Source organism: Cupressus sempervirens, chromosome 10 (genome assembly GCF_028749045.1).
Source record: "Cupressus sempervirens isolate cs-2001-9-10 chromosome 10, ASM2874904v1, whole genome shotgun sequence".
Lineage (NCBI taxonomy): Eukaryota > Viridiplantae > Streptophyta > Pinopsida > Cupressales > Cupressaceae > Cupressus > Cupressus sempervirens.
In genome coordinates this window covers 673,919,162-673,935,948 of record NC_143127.1, presented here as the reverse complement: position 1 = coordinate 673,935,948, position 16,787 = coordinate 673,919,162, and positions in this window count along the sequence as shown.

Sequence of the window (16,787 nt, the reverse complement as noted above, 5' to 3'; positions counted from 1 at the left end):
TTTCTATTTGTCATTGTATTAGTCATCTAAAAGGATAATACAAAGGGGTATTTGCATTAGATTGGTGTCATCAATTTGTGAATCCATTTTATGAGTTTGTTTACTTTAATGTCATTTGAATAAGGTTCAATTGATTGAATGCAATCTGGATGGGTTCTATGCTAATACTATTGTTGCTTTTAATTGAAAGAATTATATAAATGCTTCAGTAGATCAGTGAGGTTTATGAGGTTATAAACTAGATAAATCATAATAATAGAAATAGGTGACTACAATTTATGAATTCATTTACAAGTTAATTGAATTAGATCTCTCGCTAATAGATAGTCTTTTGCCCAATGGATAAGACACTAGTCTAATGAATCAGGAGTGAGTTGGGGTAAATTTTGCTTTTGTATATCAAATTAATCACAAATTCAAAATCATTCTTGTTCCACTTTGTTTAAAGTTATAATGTTGGTCAACAATGGTTTATATTTTATTTCTAGATCTTAGGTAGCTGCTATTCCCAAAAATAATTGTAAACTTAAGGAGAATTAGGACCAAATTTGCTTATAAGGGATGCACATCAGTTTGAAAGTATCCAAAATTGGATAAATTGTGTAAGTATTAGGAATTAGAGAATGAGAATCAGAATTAAACTAGAATAATTCTCATATATCACTAGTTATCTAAAGCATCCCCTAGGTAAACCCACCTTGGTTTTGTAGAGCCTAAAGAGTAGGAAACCATTCTTGGTTTTTTTGAAGTTGGTCCAATGGTTTGCACATAGAGTTGTTAATAGGAAGTGGCTAATCCTTAAATTGTATGAGTATTATCATTTTGGTGTTGAGCATTTTATTGTTCAGTAGTTTTAAACACCAACATGTTACATATTGAAAGAATCTAGAAAGGAAAATTGGATATAAAAAGTGATGAAGGAATATTTCTAAGATACTACTATAGAAGTAAAGCATACAAATGTTTGAATTTATCTACTCACAAAATTATAGAAAGTGCACATGTCAGAATTGATGAATATGCAGAAAAGAGTGAAGAAGAAAGCGACAAGGAACTTGAAGACTATAGGGATTCATTTACTATGAACCTGATACCCTTCCTAATCTATCTAAAAGAAAATATGCTTCAACTCTCGAGTCCCCAAAAACTCCAATAGCTACCAAGTTGTAGATAGTGCAACTCGAGCTACAAGGACCCGAGTCACAAACAAAGGCTACCGAGCTAGTTCAAACTGAGCCTGATGGACCTGAGTCACAAATAGAAGCACTCAAACTTGAAATTGAATTTCAAGAAGAAGATGATGCATCTCATTCAAAGACAAACATCATGCACTATATCAAATCATTGGAGGTAAATCAAATAGAACAATGATAAGAAGCAAATTAAAAGGTACATGTTTGTTAGATTGTGGTGACTGATCAGGAAAGTACTGTACATACTTCATAAATAGTGGCTACTTAAGATTTGCATTTAGAGCAGATGGATGTTAAAATAGCCTTTCTTCATGGTGATTTGGATGAAGAAATACATATGGCTCAGCCACAGGGTTTTGAGGTCAAAGGTAAGGAGAACTTAGTGTGCAAATTGAAGAAAAGTTTATATGGCTTGAAGCAAGCACCTCGGCAATGGTATCTGAAATTTGACAGTTTTATGCATGAGCATGGATATAATAGGTGTCATTCAGATTATTGTGTTTATTTTAAGAGGTTGGATGATGATAGCTACATTATTTTATGTTTATATGTTGATGATATGCTTGTAGTTGGGTCTAACATGGATCATATTAAGGGGCTGAAACGCCAATTAGCACATGCATTTGCTATGAAGGATTTGGGGGCAGAAAAACAAATCCTTGGTATGAAGATTTGCAGAGATAGGAAGAACAGAACATTGACGCTATCTCAAGCTGATTATGTTGAGAAGGTGTTGCAACGTTTCTCTATGGAGAATGCTAAAGCTATCAGCACACCTTTACCTGGTCATTTGAAATTGACTAAGGAGATGTGTCCCAAGACACAGGAAGAGGAGGATAAGATGTCCAAGGTACCCTATGCTTCAGCTGTAGGAAGTTTGATGTATGCTATGGTATGCACTAGGCCAGATATTACACATGCAGTGGGAGTCGTTAGTAGGTATATGAGTCATCCAGGATTTGAGCATTGGAATGCTGTCAAGTGGATTCTCAGATATTTGAGAGGAACATCCAATAAGTGTTTACACTTTGGGGGCTCTACTACTGATTTATAGGGCTATGTTGACTCAGATTTGGCTGGGGATATTGATACCAGGCGGAGTACTACAGGTTATGTCTTTACTATTGGTGGGGCAGTCATGAGCTGGGTTTCTAGGTTACAGAAGATTAATGCTCTCTCCACTACAGAGGCAGAGTATGTTGCTGCTACAGAGGAAACCAAAGAGATGATATGGCTTTAGTTCTTCTTGGAAGAATTGGGACATCCTCAGAAGGATAATTATTTTTTCACAGATAGTCAGAGTGCCATTCATCTTGCTAAGAATTCAGCTCTGCATTCTAAGACCAAACACATATAGTTGCGGTACCATTTCATTCGATCAGTTTTGGAGGATGGACAGTTAAAGCTGGAGAAGATACATACCAATGATAATCTAGCACATATGTTGACAAAGGTTGTAACAAGGGAGAAGCTGAACTCCTCTTCAGCTTCGGTTGGTCTTTTAGACTGAACATGAATAAAAGAACAGCAGAGTCCAAGGTGGTTTGATCCAGTGGGAGCCCCATGTGGTAGTTGTATTGCTATAGGATCAGTCTCCAAGTGGGAGATTGTTGTTTAGTGTGGAGCCTAATTAGTCCCCAAGTGGGAGATTGTTAGATTGTGGTGACTAATAAGGAAAGTACTGTACATACTTCATAAATAGTGGGGTTCGGGGCATCGGCCCAAATTTTTTTTTTTTGGGCAGTAGCCGACATATTATGGCCGACATATGGCCGACATGTTATAACCCTAAAGTGGTTTAATACTTGTATAAAAGGGCTTAGGGTTGGGTATTTTTCAATAATGTTGTGATACAAAATTGGTTCTTGTGGCGGTATTGAGCTGTAAGGGGTTACGGATTGTAATCAGGTTGTAATCACTGGATTGTAATAAGACCGGACTTGCTGTTTGGTGGACCTAGCCCAGGGATTGGGTGAACCACGTTAAATCTTGGTGCCTTATGTTCATTTTTGTGTGTTCTATTATTTTCTGTTATTGGTTATATTTGCATGTAGTTTTTTATTTCTATCCGTGGTTTATCCTAACAATGTTTACTTGCTAAATTTGAACCTAGAAGTGTTAAAGATTCTCTAGAAAATAAAAGTTGGATTGAAGCAATGAATGAAGAGATAGAACAAATAGAGAAGAGAAAAACTTGGAATCTTGTTCCTAGACCCAAGGATAAAAATGTAATTGGTACAAAATGGATATTTAGAAATAAGCTGAATGAAAATGGAAAAGTATCAAGAAACAAAGCAATAGTGGTATGCAAAGGTTACTCTCAAGAAGAAGGTATTGACTATGGTGAAACTTTTTCACATGTAGTAAGACTTGAAGGTGTTAGAACTTTACTAGCATATGCAACACATAGAGGATTTAAAGTATATCAAATGGATGTTAAATCTACATTCTTGAATGTAATCCTTGATGAGGAAGTTTACATTGAGCAACCAAAAGGTTTTGTAGATCCTAGAAAAGGAGACATGGTTTGCAAACTACACAAAGCTTTATATGGTCTCAAGCAAGCTCCTAGAGCTTGGTATAAAAGACTCCATAATTAATTGGTATAGATTGGTTTTCAAAGGACTAATGATAACAGTAGTCTATATATCAAGGAAGGATCAAATAAGAAGATTGTGTTAGCAAAAATATTTGTTGATGATACTTTATTTATAGGAAATGATGATTTATGAAAAGCATTCTTAGAATAAATGAGCAAAGAATTTGAGATGTCCATATTTGGTGAAATAAAATTCTTTATTGGATTGCAAATACAACAGAACAAGAATGGTATCTACATCACTCAATTTAAGTATATCAAGGAGATACTGAAGAAATTTGGAATGGAAGATTCAAGACCAGTTGGAACACCTATGTCTACTAGACATAAGCTTTCCAAAAGTGATGATTCCAAAGAAGTAGATAATACTACTTATAGATCAATGATTGAAAAATTGTAGTATGTAGTTCACACAAGGCCTGATATTGCTCTAGCAGTTGGAATAGTGGAAAGATTCTTAACAAATTTGAAAGAAAATCACATGATAGCAATCAAAGAATCATGAGGTATTTGAAAGGTACTAAAGACTATGGTTTATGGTACAAACTTGGAGGCAATTTGGACTTAAAAGTATTTATTGATGCTGATTGGGTAGGAAGTCTTGATGATAGAAAAATCACTAGTGGTAGAGAATTCTTTCTTGGTAAAAGACTAGTATCCTGGACAAGCATGAAGCAAAATTGTACTTCCCAATCCATAGCAGAAGTAGAATATGTAGTAGCGACAGTCAATTGCTCTAACATTGTTTGGTTGAAACAATTGTTGGAAGGAATGAAGGTAGAAATAAAATATGTAGTTGTTATATATTGTGATAACACCAATGCAATCAACATATCAAAGAATCCAGTAATACATTCCAAAATAAAGCATATTGCTATAAAATATCACTTCTTAAGAGAATTGGTGCAAGATAATGAAATTAGATTGAAATATGTGAATACAAAGGAACAAATTGTAGACATATTCACCAAGACATTATCTAAGGATGCATTTTTGTATCCAAGAGGTAAGCTAGGGGTCATTCCCCTATCTGAAATTCACTAAATGAATTTTAGTGAATGCATCAACTAAAACCTATTGAAGATCAATCAGTTGGTGTAGAATTGGCTAGGGCATATTGCAGATGAATCAATACTCAAGGTACATTGGAATTTATAGAGTTATTGTCTTTGGCATGTGTTATCAAAGAAGGGGAATTTTACTGTCCTATCTCTAAGAAATCTTTGGAACCAAAATAAAGTCAGAAACTAGAGAGGGAGAAGTATTCTAAAGATGAAGTATGCTGAAAGAGGGAGAATGTTATGAATGAACTTGGTAACAACTATTGCAGACAAAATTCAGTGAAAAGGAAGAGCTCATACTGATAGAGGGAGTTCTCAAAAATTTCATTATGCTATGACATGCTGTGTTTCCATCAATGCCAAAGAGGAAGATTGTTGGATGCAATTGATTAATTGTGTGTTGTTCTTGATGTTACAAAAATTTCATAATCATTATCATTCAGTATATTCCAAACTCACTCAGGTAGTGAAGATAGTTCTTAGTATCTTCCAAGCATTCTTGTGTTTGCCTAGTTTAGAAGGTAGTGTCTACTGAGTTCACTCGGGTGTCGAAGGAAAAGTTGCAGAAAGTGAGTGTTAACTGAGCTCACTTGGCTAATGAAGAAAAGTTGGATGGAACTAGTGGTAACTGAGCTCACTTAGTTGCCAAAGGATTTTTGTAAGTTTACAGTGTTAATGAAGCTTCTATTGGTTAATGAAGGAAATCATTTCAGAGTTAGTTTCTACCAAGCAGGGTCGGCTAGCAAAGGATTTTTCTATTTTGTTGTATTGAGTTTAATTGATCTATCTATTGATTGCAACCGACTAAGCTGATGAATATTGATTATTGTAAGCTATATTTAAGCCAACTTGACAAAGTGGAAGGTATAAGTATAAGGCCAATTTGTGATTTCAAAGTGTGCAAGTGTGAGTGCAAGAGAATGTGTGAATTATGGTGATGTGATTGAAGATCTATTGGTAAGTAGAAGAAGAAAATTTGAAGGATAAGTAGAATATCCTTGTGGTGTAGCGAAATCATATTTGATCAAGAAGGATCAAATACAAGCCAAAATAGAGATTTAAAATCAGCAATTAAGTTGCATTGAAATCAAGTCATTTCATTGTTACTCTCTAACCATTGTAGCAGTGATCTAAATCTCTTAACAGAGTTGGTTCAACAGTTATTTTCAAATCCTCTAATAAGGTGGAAATTCCATTGAATTCTTCTCAAGACCTCTAACTAGGCCACTCCTAACAGGTTGAGTAAATCTTTTAATAGAGTCACACCTAACAGTGTGTTTTGTAACTTTTAACAGGGTTGGCTCCTAACAGGGCTAACTTTAGAAGAGTGAAAATCAGTAACGAGTTGCTATTGGTGGTTTTTCCCAAATTGGGTTTCCACTTTAAATCTAGGTGTCAAATGAGTTCATGCTATTTTTTTTTATGTGTTTACAACTAAGTTAAAGTAATGGTAATCATAGATAACATCTAATAGTTTTTATGTTAATCTTTTACCGAGCTAATCCAATTATCACCAAGTTACAAAAATCTGTGTGTTTATCGAGCTTCAACAGTATTCAGTTATTTATTTGCATTTTTTACTGACATCAAAAGGGATCTTGAATTTATTTTTGGAGTAGTTGATTGACCCATCCCCTCTTAGTTACTCTTCTTATATTTCCAACACAAATTTCTACCAACGCTTGCTTATCAAGGAGTGGTACATCATGAGTGAATATGGAACATGATTGATCATAAAATAGGTAAATTTTCTCTCTATTAGACTAGGTACTAACTTAGCCAACCAATCACAAGATAAAACAAACACCCACCTGACAAAAGGGAAAGAGAAGGTGAAATAGGAAAATCTGATAGAGATCACTTAACCTTAGGGACTTAGATCTAGACTCAAACACAACTGAGGACTAGACTCACTTTGCCTACCACACAAAACTCACTTTTTCCAATTGGTTAGAAAGCAAAAAGTAGGGCAACATTCTTATTGCATTTAACACCTCTTTGACTCATCCATAATAAGCAATACTTTCACCTTCTATCATTCTCATCTCATCAAACTTTCCTCTCAAGCTTTCTAAATTTTTCTCTTAAAACATTAGTGTCTCCTTGATGCAAGAGCATCCTGGGTGTAAGAGTAATCTTGCATCACCCAAACATATTTCATTTTTTGTTTCTTGAATAATTTTAGAGGTGGATGTTCATCTTGGATAAATCTACCTACTAGTTGAGGCCTAGTGCCATATGATGAGTATTCATGGATTTATTGCATATTTTTGGTGTTCAATTTCGGTATAAAAACTTTAGTCTCATTGTTGAAGACCTCAAAGGCCTCAAATGGACTCCAAAATGGGGTCAATTAGAGCTTACATGAGTCAAGCCCTATAGATAAGAAGCTGAGGATTCTGAAAAGTGGTTATAATATCCAATCAAAGCAACAGTTTGAAAGTTATGGAATTTCAAAGTTTGGCCAACCAAAATTTCCAAAATTAGTATCAAGGGTGTATCAAGTTGACTCTATATGTAATTTTAGAGTTACTCGATCTCAAGGGTTAGGTTTGATGTCTAAAAACTTCATGGGTAGTGTAAAAATGCCTATTTAAGGAAGGTCTATACATTTTTAAGGAAAACTATGGGTGATAGTTGGTAGCTTTGTGTTGCAAATTATTGTAAGGAAGGCACCCATGTGGGTTTACATATTGTATTTCAAAATTTTATAATTCTGCACTTGCAACGATAATAAGAAGCTTATATTTTGTTCTTACCAATTTCAGTTGTTTCTATTATGTGTTTGTGGTATTAAGGGGGATTAACCTCGATCACTCCTCCATAGATAGTTTGCAGTGTATCCCACATTTTCTTGGCAGTAGTGCACTCCTTTATATTATCAAACTTGGTATAACTTAGGGTTGATTCAATCTCCAACATTACCTAGTTGTATTCTTGCTTCTCTTTCATTTGATAAGATGTCAAAGTTCTTGGTATCTCTACATATGCATGTTCCACATAGTGTAATGCAGCTTATCCAATTCTTACTAGATGTAACTTTATCAAACTATACTATGCAGGGAAGTTCTCCTTGATCAACCTTGGTACCTCCTTTTTGTACATCTTGATCTTTAGCTTAAAGTAAATTCAAAATTTTCTTCATAAACACCAATTATCTTATCCCAATTTTTAGAATTATTTACAATAACTGAGAGGGGGGTGAGGGTGACTTAGTTATCCTTAGTTCAGATGTACCGATTGAATTTTTAATCACTTCAAATACTTTAGATCTAATCATTTAAGTAACATGGTCTCTATAGAAAATAATCAACAACATAAAACTTGCAGTCCACTAGCCTAATAGTAAAAAACTTCCATAATGTAAATCATTAATAGTAAAATATCTCAAATAACATCTACACAAGCATGACACCAGGATTTAATGTGGAAATTCAATTTGGGAAAAACCACCAATAACATGATGTTGGAAACTAAAATTGAAACAATTGTTGTTTTGTCATTGATGTCAAATGTATTGATAAGACATATTCCTACCTAATCTAAATGTCATATCTATTTGATTGATGAAGAGGATTTGAGAAATTGCTTATAACAATAGCACCTAGAGGAAAGGTTGAGTTATGGAAAAGAAGCTACAAATGGATATTTGATTAGATAGACTTTGATGAAGTAAAGTGATTTTTTTATCAAGAAAGTTAAGACAATCCAAAAAATAGAGTAAAAGGTTAAGGAATGCTGTGTGATGCTAGTGTCAATTGAGCCATAGTACATGCCCAAATAATACAGTGTTGACCAAACATCAATATCGATTGAGAAAAATAGTTGATGTTGAGCTAGAAGCTTTATAATGACTAAGTAATTAAGTGATGACTGAGTGTCAAAACTTAGTGATTGCCAAGTAATAGTGTTGAAAATAAATTCAAGGAAATCATGAGATCTAACTAACTCAGTTGATTTCTTGGGCAATGTAAACCACATTAAAGATAAGAGTGATGAGTTGAATCATTAAATTCAAGGTGACGATTAGGTAAAGACTTAATAGATGGATTCTAGAGAAGTTTCTAGAGGTAGATCAAGAAAATAAATAGATATAATGAATCGTATTGAACCTGATCATAAACCCTAAGATCTACAATGATTAGGGAAATTAGTAAAACAAGAATTGCCTATTTAAAGAGGTACAAAGCTGAACAAATGCAAGAGTGTATGCACAAGTATATGTAAAAGACACATATATAAGAAGGCTTATTAGAGATTCACAAGTGAGTGAATGCAAAGCTAAAGGAGATTTCTTATGCAAATGATGTTGATGTTGATAAGTAAATTTGAGTAGAAGGCTTAAGTGTTGTTGAGAAGAGAAGGTTGATTGCTTGAAGGCTTGTCTAGTGAATTAATAATAGAGATGATAGTGAATAGTTTATCAGTAAGTCAACACATGAACTGAACATAGATCTAAACTTGCAAAGTGAGTTGTAATCACATAGATCAAAACCTACTATTTTCTTTCTTATCATTGTAAATAATTTGTATTGAAATCCTTTTAACAAAGGTTCACTGAATAGTCATTTGGAAGACTTAATAGTCTGTATAAACCCTTTTGACATTCTAAATGGAATTATCAAAGTCCTCTAACAAGGCCACTCCTAATAGGGTGATTAAATCCATTAAAAAGGTCACATTTAATAGTGTCTATTATAAACCTTTAATAGGGTTTGCTCCTAATGGGGCTCACTTTGAAAGAGTGAAAAGTAGTGACACATTGATGGCAGTTTTTCCCAAATTGGGTTTCCACATAAAATCTTAGTGTCAAATTTGTGTTGAATGCTTTATATGTTTAACATTTGATGATGTTTTCATTAAGTAAAGCAAGTTATGTTTTATAAAATATTTTTGTAGTAGAAATAGTGAGTGTTTATGTTTAATTGTTGAAATGGTACTTAAGGACCTTGAATAATTGATTCAATCCCCCAGTTATTCTAAACATTTCTACCAATTAGTATAAGATCTTAGTGCTTACAAAGAAAATTTTAAAGGTACTTAAAGCCAAAGATAATGACTCATAAGAGAGATGCACCTAAGCTGAACAAGGAGATCTTTACTACATGGTAAACCTTGAGGAGGTTGCATATATCTAGTATTAGTGATACTGCTATCAACTTTGTGGATAATGAGTATGTAAGGGTAACCACTACTCCTCTAGGAGTTGAACAACTAAAGTGGAATCAAGAACACAACCGCACAATCTTGGATATTGCCTTAGCCCTAAGCTATGTTGAGTTTGATGACTTAAAATATTGTGACGATGTAAATCAAATGTCGGACAAATTGAAAACTATTTATGGAGGTGATGATAGTGTCTTAAGAACCAAATTAGAAAGCCTAAGAGGTAAATTTGATAACTTGAGAATGATGGAAGGTGAGAACAGAGTGCAATACTGCACAAGAGTCAAAGAAGTTGTTAATGCTATTCATGGTGCTAATGGAGAAATCAAATATGAAACTATGATAAGCAAGGTATTGAGGACTCTACTCCCTATATATGCTATTAGCGTTTCTACAATAAAAAAATTGAGATGTACACCAGGTAACACTTTGACCTTAGAAGGTGTAATTGGTAGACTTACTACTTTTGAGATGTCTAACTTTGATAACTGCACACCCACTACTATTGAATTTGCATTCAAGTCACAATTAGTTCTTAGAAAAACAAATGTTAAACATGTGAAGAGTGACAGTGATAGTTTTGATGATGAGAACGGTGAAATTGAAGCCCTTATTGCAAAAAAATTTGGAAGAGGAAAAGCTAAATACAAAGGTAAACTGCATGTTATCTATTTTTCATGCAACAAGTAAGTCATATTACTCCTTAGTGTCTTGATAGAGAGGATATGGATGAAGGGAAGGAAAGAAAATACAAAGGAAGAAGAGATGACTGAGACTTCAAGAGAAGCAAGGATGTAAAAGGTAAGAAATATTGTTATATTACTAAAGAAGAAATTGACAATGAATCTAAGAGCAATGATGATGAAGTTTTCTATGTTTCTATGAAAGAAGATTCTAATGAAGATGAAAAAACTATATTAATCTCATATATAAACAAAAGTGATAGATGGATAATTGATAGTGGATGTTAAAATCATATGATTGGTGATAAAGATAAATTTGTAGATATTGGTCTATATAAAGGTGGATGTGTTAAGTTTGGTAATGATATTCTGTGTGTTGTAAAAGGTAAAGGTATTATTCAACTAACTGACGAGATAAAATGTGATAATGTTTATTGGGTTGAAGGACTTAACTATAATCTGTTGAGTGTTTTATAGCTAACAAATCAAGTTAGAGAGTGGAATTACACAATGGGAAGGCTAAGATACATGATGTTGATGGTAAGCTAGTTGGAAGTGGTGACTAGACAAGAGGTAACTTATTCTATCTAGATTTATCAAATCAGACATGATTGTTTGCACAAAAAGAAGATGTTTGGTTATGGCACAAGAGATTATGTCATGCTAATTTTAAAACAATTTGGTGAATACCAGTAAGATGAAGAAAGTAAGAGGGTTGTCTAAACTAAAGACAACTGATAATGCTATGTGTAAACAATGTCAATTGGGAAAAATGACCAAGACTAATTTTAAGAGAAAAAAATACATTGCTAGTGATATTTTGGAATTGGTTCATACTGATCCATGTGGACCCATTGATGTTCAAAGCTATTGTGGAGATAAATATTTCTTTCTATTTGTTGATGACTACACTAGGATGATGACTGTGATGTTTCTTAAAGCTATGTGATGATTTTCAATTATTTAAGTCGTATTTAGTAAGAGTTGAAAATGAAATAGGGAAGAGTCTAAAGTGCTTGATATCTGATAGAGGTGGTGAATTCATTTCAAATGAGTTCAATACATTTTGCAATGATAGAGGAATTAAAAGATAGATGCCAACACCAAGGACCCCCCCTCAAAATGAGATAGTTGAAAGGAGAAATAGATCAATAATGAATTGTGTAAGAACATTAATGATGAAGAAGAGAATATAAAATAAATATTAGAGAGAAGCTATTAGTACTACTATCTATACCTTGAATAGAGTACAAGTCAAGAAAGGTACAAATGCTACACCTTTTGAACTTTGGTATGGATATGTTCCTAATGTGACATATTTCAAAATCTTTGGAAATAGATGCTATATACTTAAAGATAATAGGAATGAAAAGTTGATGCAAAGAGTGATCAAGGAATATTCCTAGGATAATCCACCAAAATAAAAGCTTATAAGTGTTTAAATTCTAACACTAACAAAGTTGTGGAAAGTGCAAATGTGAAAGTTGATGAGTTTGTAGAAAAAAGTGACACTACAAGTAAAGAAGAACCTGAAGACTACAACACATTCATCTATGTGCATGATGATGCTCCTAGTACTCCTAATGAACAAGCAAATCAAACTGTAATTTCCCAACAAACAAAAAATGATTAAGTACAAATACAAATTTTCAAGCAATAGAGAGTGGGTGCCGAGCAAGGACTGAAGATGTTGATTCATAGATGGGAAATTCCAAACAACAGATATATAATATCGATCATGCAGAAGGTGAACTAGAACCTAAATAGGAAATAGAAAATTAACCACAGATTATTTTTCAAGATGAATCTATGGAAGAACAAAGAAAGAAACTACCATGCTAGAAAAATATGTGAGAAGACATGAAAAAACTGAACAAATCATTGGTGATGTTGAATAAAGTGTTATGACAAGAAAAATACTCAAAGATGACACATGTTTACTTTGTGAATTTGAGCCCAAAAAAGTAAAAGATGCTTTAGACAATGAAGATTGGATTCAAGCAATGAACAAGGAAATTGACTAGATTAAGAAAAACAATACTTGGACTTTAGTTTCAAGACCTAAAGACAAAAATGTCATTGGGACAAAGTGGGTTTTTAGGAACAAACTCAATGATAATGAAGAAGTAACAAGAAACAAGACAAGGCTAGTGTGCAAGGGTTATGCTCAAGAATGCGTTGATTATGGAGAAATTTTTTCTCCTATGACAAGAATTGAAGGACTTAGAACTTTATTTGCATATTCAACATACAAGAATTTCAAAGTATATCAGGTGGATGCCAAATCTATATTTTAAATGGTATAATTGAGGAAGAAGTGTACACTGAACAACCTGAAGGATTTATAGATCTAGAGAAGAAGAACATGATATGTAAATAAAAAAAAGCCCTTTATGGATTGAAACAAGTCTGAAGAGCATGGTATAAAAGATTTCACGACTATTTGGTAAATATTGGATTTGAAAGATAAATGACAAAAATAATCTATATTCAAAGAATGGTAAGAATAATGAAGTACTATTATCTGAAATATTTATTGATGATATTATATTTGGAGGAAGAGAAGCATTATAAAAATCATTTTCTAATGAAATGAAGAAGGAATTTAAAATGTCTATGTTTGGTGAAATTCAATTCTTTGTTGGATTACAAGTATTTCAAATGAAGTTTGGTATTCTTATTACTCAATCCAAATACATCAACCAGATACTAAAGACTTTTGATATGGAAGATTCAAGGCCAGTGAGTACACCTATGTCTATAGGGAATTAGATATCTAGGAATAATGAGTCTGCTGAAGTGAACTAGATCTTATATAGATCCATGATTGAAATATTGTAGTACATTGTTCTCAACAGACCATATATTGCATTAGCAGTTGGGATAGTTGTTAGATTTTCAACAAATCTTGAAGAGAATCACGTGATGGAAGTAAAAAGGATAATGAGATTTTTGAAAGGTACATAAGACTATGGATTGTATTATAAGAGACATTATAAATTTTAATTAAAGGTATTACTTGACTCAGATTGGGCTGGAAATATTAATGACCGAAAAAGAAATAGTGGAGGTGCATTCTTTCTAAGAAAGAGATTGGCATTGTGGACAAGCAAGAAACAAAATCATATTTCCCAATCTACAGATGAAGCCAAGTATGTGGCAACTACGATGAACTATTCAAACATTATGTAGATCAAGCAATTATGAAAAGGAGTGAAAGAAGAGGATACATATCCAACACTTATCTATTGTGATAAAACAAGTGCTATTTACATTTCAAAGAATCCAGTGATGCACACTAAGACAAAACACATTGCTATCAAGTATCACTACTTGAGGGAACTAGTTCAAGATAAAGAAGTGAAGATAGAATATGTGAACACCAAGGAACATATTGTTGACATATTCACAAAAGAATTCTCTAAAGATGCTCATGAATATCTTAGAGGTAAATTAGGGGTGATTCCCCTAACAAAAACTACTTAAGGAGACAAGGTGCATTGTATCACATGTGCTAATTAGAATATTGTACACAATGATGTAATACAATTGTACTTTGGGAAGTGCCTGAGAAAGATAGTCAAGTACAAAATAACAACTCAGTCATAGCCAGGTGATAGAAAACAACCAGACATATAAAATTTGCATAATCCAGATGTATGAAGAGATTGAAGCTATGACAGCTAAGTGTCTTTGGCATTCTTGTCAAAGAGGGAGAGATAGACAAAGAAGGAAAGAAGGAGAGATATATAGTAGAAGCAATACAATTAAAAGAGAGATTGTTGTCAAAGAGGGAGATATAAATTAGAGAAGATCTAGTGATTCAAAGGAAGCAAATAAAAAAAAGAGAATCATAATGAAACTAAGGATATTGATCACTCATGTGAGTGAAATCTTTTGGAATGTATGGTAACAAAGTGAGATACATTTGATACATTGAGATATTGCTAATACTGAGATGTAGAGATGTTGCCATCAATGCCAAAGAGGGAGATTGTTGAAAACTTACAATTGGAAAAAATGTTGTTTAGTCATTGATGTCAAATCTATTGATAAGAAAAATATCACCTAGAGGAAAGGTTGAGTTATGAAAAGGAAGCTACAAATGGACATTTGATTAGATAGAATTTGATGAAGCAAAGTGATTATTTTTATCAAGAAAGTTAATCCAAGCCAAGCAATAGAGTAAAAGGAAAAAGGAATGTTGAGTAATGCTAGTCAACTGAGACACACTACATGCCAAGAAAATTGATTATTGACTAAGCATCAGTTTCAACCAAGAAAGATAGTTGATTCCAAGCCAAAATATTTACAGTGACCAAGTAATTAAGTGATGATTGAGTGTCAAAACTTAGTGATTGCTGAGTAACAATGTTGAAAATAAATTTAAGGAAATCATGAGATCTAGCTGACTCAGTTGATTTCTTGGGAGATGTAGACCACATTGAAGATAAGAGTGATGAGTTGGATCATTAAATTCAAGGTAATGATTAGGTAAAGACCTAATAGAAGGATTCTATAGAAGTTTCTCGAGGAGATAAAAAACAAGGATAGATACAATGAATTTTATTGAACCTAATTGTAAGTCCTAAGATCTATAGTGATCAAGGAAATTGATAAAGCAAGAATTGCCTATTTAAAGAGGCACAAAGCCAAATAGATGCAAGAGTGTGTGTGCAAGTGTATGTAAGAGACACATACAAAAGAAGATTGATCAAAGATGCATACATGAGTGAGTGCGAAGCTAAAGGAGATTTCTTATGCAGATGATGTTGATGTTGATAAGTGAATCTAAGTAGAATGCTTAAGTATTGTTGAGAAGAGAAGGTTGATTTCTTGAAGGTTGTCAAGTGAATCAAGAACAAAGATGATAGTGAAGAGCTTATATATAAGTCAAAAATGAACCAAACATAGATCTGAACTTGCAAAGTGTGTTGTAATCACATAAATAAAAACCTATTATTTTATTTCTTATCATTCTAAAAGATTTCTATTGAAATCCTTCTAACAAAGGTTGATCTAATAGTCATTTGGAAGACTTAACCATCTACATAAATCCTTTAACTAGGTGACATTCTAAATGGAATGATCAAAGTCCTCTAATAAGGCCACTCCTAATAGGGTGACTAAATCCTTTAACAAGGTCACATTTAAGGGTGTGTATTGTAAACCTTTAATAGCATTGGCTCCTAATAGAACTCACTTCAAAAGAGTGAAAAGTAGTGACATGTTGTTGGTGTTTTTTCCCAAATTGGGTTTCCATGTAAAATCCCAGTGTCAAATATATGTTGAATTCTTTATATGTTTTACATTGATCATGATTTCATTAAGAAAAGAAAGTTATGTCTAAGACAACATTTTTGCAGTAGAGATCGAGCAACAATAGGATAAGCAAAATAGTGAGCATTTATTTTTAATTGTTCAAATGGTACTTAAGGAGATTGAGTAACTCATTCACCCCCCTCTCTGTTATTCTAAACATTTCTAACACATGCTACAGATGTTTACTCTTCTAAAGTGAGCTCTATGAGGAGCCAACCCTATTAAAAGTTGGAATACACACTATTAGGTGTGACTCTTTTAAAGGATTTATTCACCTTGTTAGGAGTGGTCTGGTTAGAGGGTTTTACAACATTCCATTAGAATGTTACCTTGATTAAAGGATTTACAAATGATTGTTAGGTCAACCTTAATTAAAGGTTTTCAAATTGATACAATGATTATAAAGTAATTATAGGTTGATATGATAAATATAAGTCACTTTGCAATTATAGATCACAATGTAGCTCACATGTTGATCCCTTGATTGACCTCCATTATCATCTCTATCTCTTATCTACTCGGCAATCCTTCAAGCAATCATACTTTACCTCTTCATAACTCTTCTCAGCCTCCTACTTAAGTTCACTAGTCAATAGCATCAAAAATCATCTACTACTTCTTATGTTACCCTTATTCCTCCTTAAATAGGTAGTTTTGATGTTTTTTTGCTTAAACATTACCATAGATCTTAAGGTTTGGCTAGATTCATCAAATTCTTCCAACATTTCATTCTCCTTTTCCCCTTCTAGACACTTCTCCAAAA